We start from the raw sequence: 17,960 nt of genomic DNA, 5'->3' as shown, positions 1-17,960 counted from the left end.
AAATTATCCATATGAAATTCTTAGACTGGTTCCAGGCATGTAGATAAGTTATAGTAAAGCTAATTTTATTGCTGCTTGGTTTGTACTAAGCTCTATTTATTTTTTTAAGTATACAAATTGACTTATTTACAAAACAGACTCACAGACTTAGAGAACAAACTTGTGGTTACTGCAGAGGTAAGGTGGATGGAAATGGGTGGAAGGGGCAGTTAGGAAGCTTGGGGTTGACATGTACACGCTTCTGTATTTAAAATGAATATCCAACTGGGAACTGTTGCTCAATATTTATACAACACAGGGAACTCTGCTCAATATTTATACAACAACCTAAATGGAAAAATAATTTGAAAAATGATAGATTCATGTATATGTAAAAAAGTCTCTTATAGTTTTCTTCCACTGCAACTACAATCATGTTTCCAAGACTAATTCTTGTATCAAAATGTTGTGCCATTTTTCCTTCCTCCAACTTCTACAAATTTTGAATGAAAAATACATTGATCTCCCTTCCAAAAATCTTAACTGTGTTTTTTTCCCAGGACTCAAGGCAAGAGGAACATAGAGTGCCAGGTTTCTTTCACAACGATTGTTCTCTTGAGATTCGTAGCCCAGCTTGCATGTTTTATTTTTCAATAAAGACTAGAAATTCCCTTTTGTAGCCTACTTTTTCAAGCCCAAATCTCCATAACCTTTTCCAGTTCATAACTATTGGTACTGACTTTCATGTCCAAGTTCTGGAAATATTTCTAGTTATTTCTTTTCCCTAAAAATTGTAGTGTTTTCCTTGCTTCTGTTGGGGCTCCTATGCGAAGATTAGAGTTCATATTTTAAGAAATGGAGTGTACCAGAATTTTAATGACAGCTGCTTAAATTGGTATCACCTAACTGATCTGCCAAGCTCTGCTCACCAGGAGGAGGCACCTGGTAATTTATCTTTGAACTGTTTGACTTTGCCTGAGTTATGCTTGGAGGTTTTAAACCCATAGAGACATGTTATCTTGTTCATCTAATAGACACTCTTCTAGCAACTAGTTAGCCTCCTGGCATCTATACTATGTTTTTAGAATCTAAGAGGAAACAGAACTCTGTGTTTCTAAGTGGAGATTACACTTAGTTTGTAACTTGTAGGAGCAGCAGCATAGCCTCCATTTCAGACACCATCCTTTACTCACTCATTTTGTGAGAAGGTGCAGTTTCTTTACTTTTTGATATTCTGGTTTTTTGCATTGGTCAGACATAGCCCTTTCAACATACAAAGAACTAAAATGAGGCCATTGACATAAATGTTCCAAGTAAAACACAAAATAAAATGATAAGATGTCAATATGCCTTAAATACCAAACACACCAACAGACAATACCAATTGCTGGTAAGGATGTGGAGCGACAGAAGTTCTCATTAATTGCTGATGGGAATTCTAAATGGTATGGCCAGTTTGGAAAATAGTGTGAAACTTTCTTTCAAAGCTAAGTAGAATCTTGCCATGTGATCTAGAAATTGCACTTCCAAGTATTTACCCAACTAATCTGAATTCTCACATCCACAAAAAATCCTGCATGCTGATAACTATAACAGTTTTGTTAATATTTGCCAAAAACTTAAAATAATGAAGTCTTCATTAGGTGAATAAAGATCAAAACTGTCTTAATATCTCTGGGACTTTATCTACTTACAAGAGATATGAGGTACTTTTCTAGGTGACGGATAACATTCTAAACTTGATTTATATTTTGCTTATCTGGATGTGTATATGCATGTAAAAATTCATTAATCTGTACATATAAGATTTGTGTACTTTGATGTCTAAAGCTCAATTAAGAAAAAAAGAGAAATTATTTGAAAATACTTTTTAATTATATAAATATTTGTATGTAGAGTTGTAATTTGCTTTGTTTTTTTTAATAGAAAATATTGCACTTTCTACAGAGCATTTTTTACTGATAAAATATCATTTTTGAGTCTGAGCTAATGACAACCATTAAATTAGCAATTCACTAAGCAGTTGAAAAATTACTTCATGCTGCTGTGCACAGCACATTGTGTCTAAGCCATTAGCCTTCAGTGTTAGAGTATAGGAGTAAGCGGTACACTGGGTTACGGAATTCCACGAATGAATCAGCAGTCTGAAGCCATCACGAGGAGTTAAGAACTTTATGTTGGAGTAGCCTATAAATCACCTCAGAAAACTTTGTCTAAACAGGTTGCTTACATTATTAGAAACATTTGAGACACTAATCCATTATAATTTCCTGCTTATTCTAGACCATCTTTTCACTGCATAAGAGTTCACATAGAATAAAAAGTTAAGGAATTGTTGCAACATCAAGATATTATGAAAGCCCATGATAACTGTGAAAAAATATATAGGTTATATAAGGTAATTTTTAAAAATTTCAGCTAAATGGATGTTTTAAGAATTTTCTCTCTTCTCACTGTCCCCCTCCAAGCTACAACCCCCCCCCCAAAAAAAAGATACTTTATTGGAATTTGGAAAAATTGGCTTAACTGAAAAGAGAAATAGTGACAGAATCCTTAACTCTGTGTGTGTGTATGTGTGTATAAGACTTCTAAGGAACTAAATTTGGTTTGAGCCAGTGAAATGATCTATTTATTCTTATATCATTTCATGTCATAAAGGTATATTTATTATTATGAATGTATATATAATATAATATATAATCATATACTATGATTTATTATATCCATTCTTTACACCTAAGTCAAAGACTGTGTAATAGATTCTTGATATTTTCCTATGTAGTCCCAAAAACTGTGTAGATTCTTAAAGTAGATCTGGGTTTTTCTGCCAGTAGAGTTACTCTCACCACCTACTTTGGATGCTCCAGAATTTTGTGTCATTATCTAGGTTCACAAGCCTGAAGAGAAATATTCAGACGTGTTCTACTTCATCATCGTTGGTGATGTTAATAGAAAGAACATAAACTGTATTACAAAGCCAGATTTCCTCTTTCCCTGATCAGAGTCTAAGGTAATACTTAAAAACCAAAAAAAAAAGAAGAAGAACAAAAAAGAAACATCTTAAAGAAACAAGCACCTCAAAACTAGGTGCTTTACAGCAACAATGCAGAAAAGTATGTGATTAATGGTGAAAGCATCTGTGACCAAACTGAAACAGAATGGTTTGACTTGAACCTCGCTGAGACAGAGATAGTGTATAGCTCAGGCTGTATGTAAGGGAGGGAGCAAAGGTCCTCAAACAGTATCATTAATGAATGTGGATGAAGCCCCACAGCTGGACATTTATTTCCTCAACATTTTATGTGAAGCAAAACTTTTTTTTAAAAAAAAATTTAACTTTACAATATTGTATTGGTTTTGCCATATATCAACATGAATCTGCCACAGGTATACACGTGTTCCCCATCCTGAACCCTCCTACCTCCTCCCTCCCCATACCATCCTTCTGAGTGGTCCCAGTGCACCAGCCCCAAGCAACCAGTATCGTGCAGCGAACCTGGACTGGCGACTCGTTTCATATATGATATTATACATGTTTCAATGCCGTTCTCCCAAATCATCCCACCCTCCCCTTCTCCCACAGAGTCCACAAGACTGTTCTATACATCAGTGTCTCTTTTGGGTCTCGTACACAGGGTTATTGTTACCATCTTTCTAAATTCCATATATATGCATTAGTATACTGTATTGGTGTTTTTCTTTCTGGCTTACTTCACTCTGTATAATAGGCTCCAGTTTCATCCACCTCATTAGAACTGATTCAAATGTATTCTTTTTAATGGCTGAGAATACTCCATTGTGTATATGTACCACGGCTTTCTTATCCATTCATCTGCTGATGGACATCTAGGTTGCTTCCATGTCCTGGCTATTATAAACAGTGCTGCGATGAACATTGGAGTACACATGTCTCTTTCCCTTCTGGTTTCCTCAGTGTGTATGCTCAGCAGTGGGATTTCTGGGTCATAAACAAATGGGACCTAATTAAACTTAAAAGTTTCTGCACAACAAAGGAAACTATAAGCAAGGTGAAAAGACAGCCTTCAGAATGGGAGAAAATAATAGCAAATGAAGCAACTGACAAACAACTAATCTCAAAAATATATAAGCAACTCCTACAGCTCAAGTCCAGAAAAATAAACGATCCAATCAAAAAATAGGCCAAAGAACTAAATAGACATTTCTCCAAAGAAGACATACAGATGGCTAACAAACACATGAAAAGATGCTCAACATCACTCATTATCAGAGAAATGCAAATCAAAACCACTATGAGGTACCATTTCACACCAGTCAGAATAGCTGCGATCCAAAAGTCTACAAGCAATAAATGCTGGAGAGGGTGTGGAGAAAAGGGAACCCTCTTACACTGTTGGTGGGAATGCAAACTAGTACAGCCACTATGGAGAACGGTGTGGAGATTCCTTAAAAAACTGGAAATAGAAGCAAAACTTTTTAAGAGAAGGAAAAAAAAGAAAGGAAGAAAGCACTATTTGAAAAAAAATTAGAATAGCCCTTGTTAGCAGACTATGGAGGCAACAAAAGTACTTAAGAAACTTTCTTTCCAGGTAGGAAAACTAAAATATGTGTATTCTTTCACTTTCAAGGGTTTCCCTTGTGGCTCAGATGGTAAAGCATCTTCCTGCAATGCAGGAGACCCAGGTTCGATTCCTTGAGTTGGGAAGATCCCCTGGTTAAGGAAATGGCAACCCACTCCAATATTCTTGCCTGGTAAATCCCACAAACAGAGGAGCCCATGGGCTCCAGTCCATGGGGTCACAAAGAATCGAACACAACTGAGCAACTAACACTTCACTTTCAAATATTATGTAATAAATCCATAAATTGAATTCCTTTCCTCTTCTGAGCTCTGTTTCATATCTTCAAATCAAGTATCTCATAATCTTCTAGTAGAATTTTTCTGAGTCACTGCAATGTTTTCTTTGACTATAGTGTCATTAATACTGTTTTATGATAAATTCTGTGCTTATTTGAACACATCTGTTCTTCTATTAATCCGGACCAGAAAGGGAGGAACTTTAATAAAAATTATAAGGTAAAATTAGAAGTATACAAGTTAAATATATAGGACTGAGATGGAGTGATAACATGTGCTTTATTGAGAATATGTGTTTCTTGAAATAGAAAAATTGCTTTAATTCAACTTGGCCTGTCTGTATTTCGTATATCACAACTATGAGTATCATAGTTGTACAGTAAATATTTGGTAAATAAGTGAAACTGTGACTGGTTGAACATCATCTCCATGGAAAATTTAATAGGGAATTACCATTTAAGCTTTACCACACCTAAAGTAAAGCATTCCTGTACTTCCTCATTTAACATTTGGCCCTTCTCTTTCTCTCCTATTAGACATAATCATTGTTTGATAACTTTATATTATTTTACTCTATCTTGACTACATTCTTGAGGTTGGAAAAAAAACTTTTAATGACTATCAGTATAGTACCAATAAAAAAAAAAAAAAAAAAGTTTAACATTGGAGTTTACCCTGGAAGGAAGAGATAGCTCTTTTACTGTAGCCTTTTTCTTACCTTTCTATGTATGCCATGATCTCCTGCCTGGGGAATGCATTTGTGTTGGCGTACATATACCCATAAACTTTGAATTACATCTGAGAAACTACTCTGGAATTTTTGGAATCTCTAAAAAACAAATAAATAAAGAACAAAAGACCCATTTTATTTTCAAAGTATTATTGGATTTTTTTATCATTAAAATATTAAAATTTGAGAGTAAGTTTTTTTTTATTGTGGGGTAGATGAGAGACTTATTAAAATTGTTTTAAACTAAACTTTGGCTGAATAATTTAAACTAAAATTATTTAATAACTTAAAAATAATCAAAATTATTGAATAAACCAAAAAAGTCACGGATATGACAGAAAGGAAAAATGCTACAAAAAGTAAAATAATGTAAATCATTATTGTAAATAATTGTTTATTTAAAGTACTAGAAGGCATCTAGGAACTGGATTCTATTGTGCTGTATATTCAGTTTGTGTGTATTTTTCCTTCATCTGGCTTGGGTGTGTGAAGACAAGATTTGAGGCTGTGTTAAGAGTATTAGGGTTAGTCTACTTATGGTAGAAGAATGAACCTGTAAAGGCTAACGGCCATAATGATATTCAGATATTCTTTCTTACTTTGTGTCTTCATCCTTTGAGTTATTAAAAATGTGGCTTTTAGAGGAAATAGACATTCCATCATGTGTGATAAAGGAATGAGAATTTTCAGGCCATGACAGTTAACAAGAAAGCCTTATACCATATAGAGAAATGTGTTCCACAGGGATTAGAAATCATGCAAATATTTGATTGAGGTTGGTTCTTTAAAAATCTCATTAATTAAAAAATAAACTTAAATTCTTTACCTTCATCTGCTCACTTTATTTTTACTCAAAGAGATTTGTACCAGTGCCATTTCTTCTTTACTCCGTTATCTTCTGGTTGGAGGAAGGTACCAATTATAATTCTATGCCATCACAACTGATAGAACTCTGGAGGGATAAGTTCACAGCAGAGTTTGCACATTATAGCTCTTTCAAAGCTCATGCTTTAGTCTTCCCAAAGGTGTGGAAAGCTCATTAAATTCAGTATTGATTATTTACACAGCCTAAAATGTATTGGTGAACAAATTGATTTCAGATGTATCTTTCAGGCCTAAAAACTTCTATAAGTTGCTGTTTTTTATATGTAACTATAGACTTTGAATATATGCAGTGTCATTATTTGCATAGTCTCACATCATTAAAATAACAGAAAAATTAACCTCAATGTGGTACTGAAAATGACATAAAAAGGCAGAAAAAGAGCCTGACACCTATATTCCATTCTTTTCTGTTTATTGAATAATCCTGGAGATAAGCTAAGCATGCAGTTAATGTAAAGGAAACTCAAGTTTTGTTTCTAATCTATGGAAATAATGTAACTAAAGTTACCTGGGGAAAATATGATTGCAGGAGCAGGCTCTTGCCTGATTTTATGAGGAAGAATAGTTCAGTTAAATGAGAAGAAATGAGAAGGTGGTAATAAGCAGTAGCAGGTCCTGCAGGCAGAGTCAGTTGGGACCAACATCTGGTTGGTTCATGTCTGCAATCAATATGGCCGTGATTACAGCCTGTAGGTTGAGCTATGTCTCCTCCACCTGCTCTCAAAGGTGGTTATATCAGTAAAAGAATATGTTCTGGTTACTGTTTTTGGAGAGAGGCTACATATCTGATAATTCTACTCTCAGCATGGTGGTAACTGGAGAACAATGAACTATCTGGTATAGAGTCACTCTACTTCAGTATTTTTGCTTTAAATAAAATAGATGAGTAACATTGTCATATTATCGCCTATTGTCACATTAAAGATCAACCATATATTTAATCTGCACAAGTACATGAACTAGTCATCTTTTTGTCCATTAATTGAATAATTTTTATCCAATGTATTCATACTGCTACTGAGAAGCAGGCCTTCCTCAAGCATACTCTCCTGGTGTCAACTATGTTCTCAAAGTATTTTGTCAACAGGTTTGATAAATTGGATTAAGAGGACAAACTTCTATAAAATATAATTCAGCAAAATTTGAGAGAAGTAGAATGAAAATATCTTTGTAGTAATATAACATAAACTTTAAATCTGTGATTAATTATTTTTTACAAAAAGCAATCCAGACTCAGATGGCATCACTAATAGTTTTATTCACAAATATTTGAAGAAGAGAATATATTGTACAAAAATTTTTACAGAGCAAAAAAAAGGAATGCTTCCATACTTGTTTTATGAGGAAATATGTCTTTGATAATAACACTAAATGAGAACAATATCAAGGCTAATTCTTTTATTGAACATTAATACAAAATGGTAAACAAAATAATAGCAAATCAAACCCAGCAAAGTATAAAAATGATAATAATAATGAGTTTCTTAAAAGCATGCAAAGTTGGTTTATCCTAGGATGATGAAACAATGTGATTCACTGTGTTAATAAAATAAATAAGAAAAGTATTATGATCACTCTATACATGTAGCAAAAGCACATGATAAAATTCAAAATCTGTTTTTATAAAAAACATTTAGTAAAATTTAAAGTTAAAAAGGTAATAATCTGATAAAGGAAATCCAACACAAATGACAGCAATCTTTATATTTAATGGTGAAATACTGAAAGTTTTCCCAGTGAGATCAAATTATTGGCAAGGATGCTTGTCTCAACACTTTTATTTAATGCTCTCCTTTAAGTCATAGAGAGTGAAGTAAGAAAAGGAAAGTTTTAAAAGTGAAGATAGGTAAAATAAAATATTTAAACTGTTATTATGAGTAAGACCAAGAAATTTTCAGCATGACATATCTACTACATTCATGGAATCAAAGTAAAATTATCAGAATTCAGTAAGTAATATCAATAAACAAAAATATACATTTGATATAGAAGCAAGAGATCATTAGAATAGGAAGTTTAATACAGAATTACAACATCAATGAAAACATCAAATATCCATGAATAAATCTAATAAAAGTGTAAAAATCCCTATAGAGAAGTCCATAAACTATTACTGAGAAAAATTCAAGACCTAAAAATTGAAAAGATGTACTACATTCATTAACGCTGACATTCACTAATGTAAAAAGATAAATTTGTGTCAAAATGATCTGTAAAATTGTTATTATTCTAATCAAATCTTAGAGTATTTTTGTGATTATTAAGATAATTCTAAAAATTTATGGAAATGTGGCACTGCTATAAAAATAGACCCATCAAAGATAATAGTCAAGAGGAAGGAAAAGGTGAAGTGGAGTAGGTAGGAAATAACCCATTTTCTAATACTACTCTGTGTGACCAGCTTGTTCATAAGGCACATAAATATATACTGGTGTGTGTATAGCTTTAAGTAGTCAAAAGAATTCATCATTTTTTCATTTGTAATTGCCAGTTATATAACTTAACAGAAGTTAACTTAGTGTAATCAAAACATAAGTGACAAAATAACAGTTGTTAGATATATAAGTATTTAATATTTGTTGTTGTTCATTCGCTCAGTAGTGTCCAATTCTTTGTGATCCCATGGAATGCTGCACACCAGGCTTCCCTGTGCATCACCAACTCCCAGAGCTTGCACAGACTCATGTTCATCCAGTCGATGATGCCATCCAACCACCTTATCCTCTGTCGTCCCCTTCTCCCGCTTTCAATCTTTCCCAGCATCAGGGTCTTTTCCAGTGAGTCAGCACTTCGCATCAGGTGGTCAAAGTATTGGAGCTTCAGCTTCAGCATCAGTCCTCCCAATGAATCTTCAGGATTGATTTCCTTTATGATAGACTGGTTGGATCTCCTTGCAGTCCAAGGGACTCTTAAGAGTCTTCTCCAACACCACAGTTCAAAAGCATCAATTCAGAAGATAGATAGAAATGTAGTTTTTAAAATTGAAGCATTCAACAAGTTCCAAAGAACTAGGGTTCTTTCTTGTTCAAAGTACTTTGGAATGTAAATATATCAACACCAGTTGAAAAGTAAAGGCAGGAAGTATATAATATCTTAAAGGATCATAGTATATGACATCGTAGAAAGCAGAGTTCCAATATTTGCTCTGCCAGTTGCTCATTGTAGGTTCTTAAATCACTTAGACTCACTGATTTCCAGTTTGGTAAAGAATCTGCCTGACAAAGCAGGAGATGCAAGAGATGCGGATTCAATCCCTGGCTCAATAAGATCCCCTGGAGTAGGAAATTAAAACCCACTCCAGTATTTCTTGCCTGAAAAATTCCATGGACAGAGAATCCTGGCAAGCTACAGTTCATGGGGACTCAAAGAGTTGGACATGACTAAGCAGGCACACTCACACATAATGAGGAGAAATACTGTCATGGGTATATAGGGTTGTTCTCAAGAGTAAATGAGAATACAATTCAAATACAGCCATTAACACTGTTATTCACCTACAGTTAGTATTCAGTTGCTGTTGGGTATTATTATTACTGACATTGAAATGTTCTGGTGAAAGTAAAATAGTGTTTAGTTTGATGTGCTAGCAAATTTTTTTGAAAGTTTTTTAAAAATATGACATAGTAGAACCAAGCAAGCTAGTGAAAGAAAGCTGAGTCCAAAGAGATGGCTAGTGGTAGAAAATAGAGGAATTATCAACATGACAAAGTATGTAAAGAAGTGATGCAGGAAAGAAAACTGCAGTTGTAAGGCAAGTGAGGAGGAAGAATATTTCTTATTTGAGAGAGAGTAGGTGATACTTGGTGAGAATTCAAAGCAAATAGTTTTAACAAATATAAATTCCATGATATCTAGAGAAAGTTCATGAGTTCAAAACTGAGGACTCAGATAGCAATTAATTAGGAAGCAAGTATTTGTGGAGAGGTAAGGAGGTGAATCAGAGATTTGGATCATGGGTGGTTGAGATGGAATAAAAATGACCATTAAGTTATCTCTCATGCTGAAAGGTAAATGGAGTTTATTGTCTATCCCTTGAATTCAGGCTGATCTTGTAACTATCTATAGAATACATCAGAAGTAACATTACCACAATTCTGTACCAAACTTTTTAAATGATTGGAAATGTCTGTTTTTTGCTTCTTGGAATACTCACTCTTAGAAATCTCCTTATAGCAGCCAACTGTCATATTGAGAGAAAGCACAAAAAACCATATGGAGAAATCTGCATGAAGGAGAATCAAGGCTCTGGTCAACAATCTTTGGCTTAGCTTTTATCTGATAACCAGCACCAAACTGTTTGAAGTGTGTAACTCATCTTTGAAATGAAGGTAAAGAATATTCTAGTTCTACCTGAACTGCTCAGGGTATGACCCATAAAGCACAAGCAGGTTGTCCCCACCAAGCTCTGTTCCAATAGCAAACTTCAGAATCATATGGCTGATTTTGTTTGTTTTAACTTACTATGTTTAGAGTATAAATATAGATAACTGAAAAAAGTAGCAAGGGAAAGTTTGAAAGAATCTAATCTATAGTGTGCAGTGATTATACATATATTATATATATTTCCCCAGATATTAAAGAAAAACTATGTTTAGAGTATAAATATATATTATTTATATTATATATTTTATAATATATATTTATAAATATAATATATATTATTTATATAAATATAAATATATAATATATATAATATATATTATATAATATAATAATAAAATATATATTATATATATTTCCCCAGATATTAAAGAAAAACTATGTTTAGAGTATAAATATAGATAACTGAAACAAGTAGCAAGGGAAAGTTTGAAAGAATCTAATCTATAGTGTGCAGTGATTATACATATATTATATATATTTCCCCAGATATTAAAGAGAAACAAAATAGGCAAACAACTGCAAAAAAACAGAGAATGTGGTAAGAAAGGGAGGCAGCGATATACCACTTCAATACCACTATCAATACAATTACTCTATCTGGGAAACAAAAATATCCAAGACTAAAGGAGAGATCAATAAAAGCTAAATTAAAGGAATTTCTGGGGAGATTGAACATTTAGAGAAAAAAAATATCTAACTTCCACAAATCAGTTTGTTTACCTACACCTTCTGTTCACACATAAGGAACATAAATTATGATTTATGAGAGACAGAAGGTTACTTTACATATCTACAGAAGGCTTCCCTGGAGTCAAACCCATCTTATGGTAAAATTAAGGGCAAGTGCCCTGAAGCATTGTCACATAAGTTGGGGCCTGGCCCAAACAATAGCATGTACTTACAAACCTTTTACTAATAAATGACAGTAATGCTGAGAGAAAACATCCTTTTTCACTCACCAGTGCACATGGAAATTTAAGATGATAGCATTCTATTTTCCTTTCTATGAAAGTTTCTTGAAGTGACAAGTGTATTCTATAGTTTAAATGCTGTCTTATTTAGAGACATATCTCTGATATTATTCAAAATGACTCATTTTAAATTTTAATTAACAGCATTGAGTTGAATATTATGTTATATATACATACATTGCAAACATAGTAACATTCATATATATTTATGAATAATATGTACTTATAGGTATATATATAAGTATACATATTTATATATACACTTATTGATACACATATAAACACACATACTCTAACATATGTGTTAGAAGTACATCATTGAACAAAGGATTTAAAGGTAGTTGTAAAAGAGAGAAAAAAGAATCTCAGAGAGTCCAGGTTGACATACAGAGTTTGATTTTGCCTGATAAGCAGTTGGAACAATTAAGTCTTTTTAGTGAAGTAACATTTTTTTCTTTCTGATCATATAATGCATGCTAATTTAAGAAATGTAAAATAAGTTAAAGTTCATTCCATAATTTAATTTCTGTATCCTTCTTGTCTTCAAAATTTTTCAAACTTATTTTCAGTTTTTTTATGTTCATCATGATAAAAGAGCTTATAATATTTTAGGGGTCAAAACTTAAGATATATTTGGATAAATGGTATCTGAAATATAAAGTTTGTTACTTATGTTTTAGGCATACACAAAGATGCGCTACATCATATGTTTCCAGGGAAATGAAAATTAAAGCAGCAATGAGATAACACTATACACATACTAAAATGACCAAAATCCAGAATAACCAAATACTGTCAATAATATAGAGCATCAGGAATTCTCATTCATTGCTGGTGGATGCAAAATGGTATAGTTACCATGGAAGTTAGTTTGGAAATTTCTTGAAAAACTAAACATAATCTTACCATAAGAGCCAGTAATCATACTCCTTTGTATCTAAACAAAGGAACTGAGAATTTATGTTCACACAAAAACTTGCACTGAGATGTTTCTATCAACTTTATTCATAGTTTTCAAATCTTGAAAGCAATCAAGATATTCCTCTGTAGGTGAATGGATATATAAATTGTGGTATATACAGACAAGGAAATATTTTCATCACTGAATAAAACGAGGTATCAAGACTTAAAAAGACATGGAATGACATTAATTGATATGACTAAGTGAAAAAAGTCAGTCTAGAAAAGCTACATACTGTATGATTCCAAGTATATGCCAGTTTGGAAAAGGCAAATGAGGGAGACAGGAAAAAATGCAGTTGTTTCCAAAAATTGGGATGGGGAGGAAGGAAGACTCTGTGAAAAGCAAAGGTTGTTTTTGTTTTTTTTTTTCTTTTAAGGCAGTGAAATTATTCTGTATAATACTATAATAAAGAACACAGGTCATTTTACATGTGTCAAACCCATAGAAGTTTCAATATCAAGGTTGTGCATGCATGCTCAGTCATGCCCAACCCTTTGTGACCCATGGACTATAGCTCACCAGGCTCCTTTGTCCATGGGATTCTCCAGGCAAGAATATTGTAGTGGGTTGTTATTTCCTACTCCAGGGGATCTTCCCAACCAAGGGATTCAATCTATGCCTCTTGTGTCTCCTACATCGGCAGGTAGATTTTTACCACTGCACCATCAGGGAAACCTCAATACCAGGAGTTAACCTTAATTAAACTATGCATTCAGGGCATTAACGATGTGTCAATGTACGGTTCATAATTTATAGCAGATGTCCAATTCTGGTGGGGAATGTTGACTTGGGATAGCTATGTATATGTGAAGGCAGGCAATATAGGAAATCTCTGTACCTTCTCTTCAATACTGTTATGAATTTAAAATTGCTTAAAAACTAGTCTATTAGAAACAGATAAAACTTGTGAGATTTTAATCATGATAGAAGCTAATTTCAACACAGCAGGAAAATACTGATGGCTCCAAAATGTAGAAGATAGTAACTGAAATAGTAAAAATGCATGGAGTCACTGATGTGACAATATAGTAAGACAGTTGGTAACAAGAATGGAGATTCATGTTGGAATAAGAGATTCAGTTTAGTTCAGTCCCTCAGTCATGCCCGACTCTTTGCAACCCCATGAATCGCAGCACACCAGGCCTCCCTGTCCATCACCAACTCCCGGAGTTCACTCATACTCATGTGCATCGAGTCGGTGATGCCATCCAGCCATCTCATCCTCTGTCGTCCCCTTCTCCTCCTGCCCCCAATCCCTCCCAGCATCAGAGTCTTTTCCAATGAGTCAACTCTTCGCATGAAGTGGCCAAAGTACTGGAGTTTCAGCTTTAGCATCAATCCTTCCAAAGAACACCCAGGGCTGATCTCCTTTAGAATGGACTGGTTGGATCTCCTTGTAGTCCAAGGGACTCTCAAGAGTCTTCTCCAACACCACAGTTCAAAAGCATCAGTTCTTCAGCGCTCAGCCTTCACAGTCCAACTCTCACATCCGTACATGACCACAGGAAAAACCATAGCCTTGTCTAGACGGACCTTTGTTGGCAAAGTAATGTCTCTGCTTATAAATACGCTATCTAGGTTGGTCATAACTTTCCTTCCAAGGAGTAAGCGTCTTTTAATTCCATGGCTGCATTCACCATCTGCAGTGATTTTGGAGCCTCCAAAAATAAAGTCTGACATTGTTTCCACTGTTTCCCCATCCATTTCCAGATTAGGACTATACACTTATAATGAAAACTGTATTCCTAAGAACTAAATATTGGAAAATTATATTTAAATAATTTGTAATTTATTACATCAAAATTTATGTAGTAAGTGACTCACAGGACCTCGACATTCCAGAGAGGGGAATAGGAAATTCATAAAAAAAAAGACAGATAAATAAATCAATAAAATACCAAAACAGATTGAAGAGACTTAGAAAATGATGGTAATGCCATTCTCCCAAATCATCCCACCCTCTCCCTCTCCCACATAGTCCAAAAGATTGTTCTATACATCTGTGTCTCTTTTGCTGTCTTGCTTACAGGGTTATTGTTACCATCTTTCTAAATTGCATATATATGCATTAGTGTAAAATAATTAACCTCCAATTAAAATAAATAAATTTATATTAAAATAAAAAAAAGAAAATGATGGTAATATACAAGTAAAGTGGCATATACTGGACTCTATAGGTTATTTGGCGGGGCTTTGTTCCAATACGAAAGTAGTGAATTCTAACTGGGAAGTTAGGAGAGCATTTCTGGGGAAGTTGAAAGTAGTTGGAGATCACTGAGGAGAGATAATTGGTTGATGTGTTCAAGTAGGATGCCATTTCAATTAGAATTATTTCCATGGATGCAAGAGGTTTTTATCTGGAAAGAGAAATAGGCACTGTGTCAGAGACAATAACATGCACAGATAAGAATGCCAGATGGTAAATAAGAAAAAACTGACTATTGAATTTTTGTGGAGAAAGAGCAGGGGATTCATGCATACATATCATTTATTCATTCCACATATATTCATTGAGTGCTTACTATGTTTTATGCATGCTGCTGTTAGTAAACAGAGTAGACTAAAGTCTTATCATGGAGCTTTTGTTAGAGGAGTGAGAGACAATAAATAGCATAAATCATCAATTCTTCAAAATGTGGTCAGGCTTCCCTCATAGCTCAGTTGGTAAAGAATCCGCCTGCAATGCAGGGGACCTGGGTTCAATTCCTGGGTTGGAAAGATCCACTGGAGAAGGGATAGGCTACCCACTCCAGTATTCTTGGGCTTCCCTTCTGGCTCAGCTGGTAAAGAATCCTCCTGCAGTGTGGGAGACCTGGGTTCAACCCCTGGGTTGGGAAGATCCCCTGAAGAAGGAAAGGCTGCCCACTCTAGTATTCTGGCCTGGAGAATTCCACAGACTGTATAGTCCATGGGGGTGCAAAGTGTCAGATATGACTGAGTGACTTTCACTTTCATCTATGGAAAAAGGTAATCAGCACATTAGAAAAGAAGAACCAAGGAATAGGGGAGGGTGTTGTCAGTACGAGATGCAGTGAAACAAAGATTTCAGGAAGGTGAGAGGATGAACTATGCAGATATCTAGGAAAAGATTAGTCTGATCGTATGATGTTCTATACTTTAGTCTGATCATATGATATTCTGTACTTGAAGAACATCAAGGAATCCAGGATTCCAACAATGGAGTGAACAGATAATAGTAGAACATGTTGTCAGAGAAGTCCTGTGTGGTGGGCAGGACTCCATAAGAAACCTGGTAAATCGTTATTTGTAGGTGCAGGCTTCCCTTCTTCCCTTGAATCCAGAAATGAGAGGTCATTGGAGGGCTTTGTATTTCACAGGATGACACTGACTGTTCTATTGATAATAGATTGCAAATTTATATATTTCTGAAATGTAATAGTTTCATTTAATCTTAATTATAACATGATATACACTTTTGACTTTTTTTGTTTTTGTTTTTAACTAGTCCTGCTTCTCAAAGCACACTGCACAATTCTCTCTCCACCCATGTACTAATCCTCTAGGAGCCTGGCTTTCATCTAGCTTCGACTCTAGCACACCACTGATAATAACTCACACATTTTCTTCTTATTCATTAGTTACTTAATGTATTAATTTCCAAAAGTCAATCAGTTCAGTTCAGTTCAGTTCAGTCACTCAGTCGTGCCCGACTCTTTGCGACCCCATGAATCACAGCACGCCAGGCCTCCTTGTCCATCACCAACTCCCAGAAATCACTCAGACTCATGTCCATCGAGTCAGTGATGCCATCCAGCCATCTCATCCTCTGTCATTCCCTTCTCCTCCCGCCCCCAGTCCCTCCCAGCATCAGAGTCTTTTCCAATGAGTCAACTCTTCGCATGAGGTGGCCAAAGTACTGGAGTTTCAGCTTTAGCATCATTCCTTCCAAAGAAATCCCAGGGCTGATCTCCTTCAGAATGGACTGGTTGGATCTCCTTGCAGTTCAAGGGACTCTCAAGAGTCTTCTCCAACACCACAGTTCAAAAACATCAATACTTCGGCGCTCAGCCTTCTTCACATCCAACTCTCACATCCATACATGACCACTGGAAAAACCAGAGCCTTGACTAGACAGACCAAAAATCAATACCTGATTGTTAATAGAAAATCTAATATTCATCCAGTGGTAATAGAAAATTTAAAATGGTACAATTGGTTCTATGATTTTCTAATGTAGCAAAAGAGCAAATATTTTGTGTTTCCTTTTTATGTTAACTTTAAGGTCTTTTATTCAGGTAGCATAGTATTATGTAAATCCAAACCTCCCTCTTAATGCAGGATAGCCTATTTCATCCTGTTGAAAAATTTTATCACTTCACTCAGGTAAACTATAAACACACCCACATTGACTTGTCTTTACCTCTTGACTAGTTCTGTAATGCATAATTACGTTACATAAGGACACTTGCTTATTTTGCAAGCACACAGAAATGAACAAGTTTTTGCTCTAATGTTTTCTACAAAAGGAGCACATGTACTGAAAAAAAGCAGTAGAAAATCACTTTCATAAAAATATCATCAGAGAGCCAAGGGTTTTAATGGAACATTCAACCTCTCTGATAAATAAATGTTGTCAAATCAAATATGTAATTTAATAGAAATATGATAGCAAAGACCAACTGCCAAATGACTCTTAAGGGGAAATTTTTCTGACATTTAAGAAAATGCACTTTTTGGAAGGCACTTGTCATGGAGTCACATACTCATTTTTAAGGTAATCACTAGTAAATTATAGTTACCCTGCATCTTGTTATACACTGCTCTTTTCTATAATTGATCATCACTTCTTTTGATATGTATGGAGTTGGACTCTTTATGTATGCAATCCTTGAATGTATAATTCCAGAAAGGAATAGTCAAGGAATAGAAGTAGATTCTAATAGAAACATTTTTAAAAGATTCATTTATTGCAAATATACCACATAAGTGCAAAAGGCATTATGGAAATAATTCTTTTTTCATAAATTAGATTCAACAGCTGTGTAAATCTGTGCATTTTACTGTCTATAAGAGACATAATGCTAAATCAGGTGTCCTGTGTCCCAAAGCATTTGAAATGTAAAGAGGATACTCTTTTCAAAAACAGTGGTTAACTATTTTTATTTCATCCATTTTTTTGGTATGAAATCCTAGAGTTGGGCATAGTAAAGAAAAGAAAAATGATGGGACTTGTTAAAAATTATACTTGAA

Source organism: Bos taurus, chromosome 6 (assembly GCF_002263795.3).
Source record: "Bos taurus isolate L1 Dominette 01449 registration number 42190680 breed Hereford chromosome 6, ARS-UCD2.0, whole genome shotgun sequence".
In the NCBI taxonomy this organism is placed as follows: Eukaryota; Metazoa; Chordata; class Mammalia; order Artiodactyla; family Bovidae; genus Bos; species Bos taurus.
Note: the sequence above shows the minus strand (reverse complement) of the source record.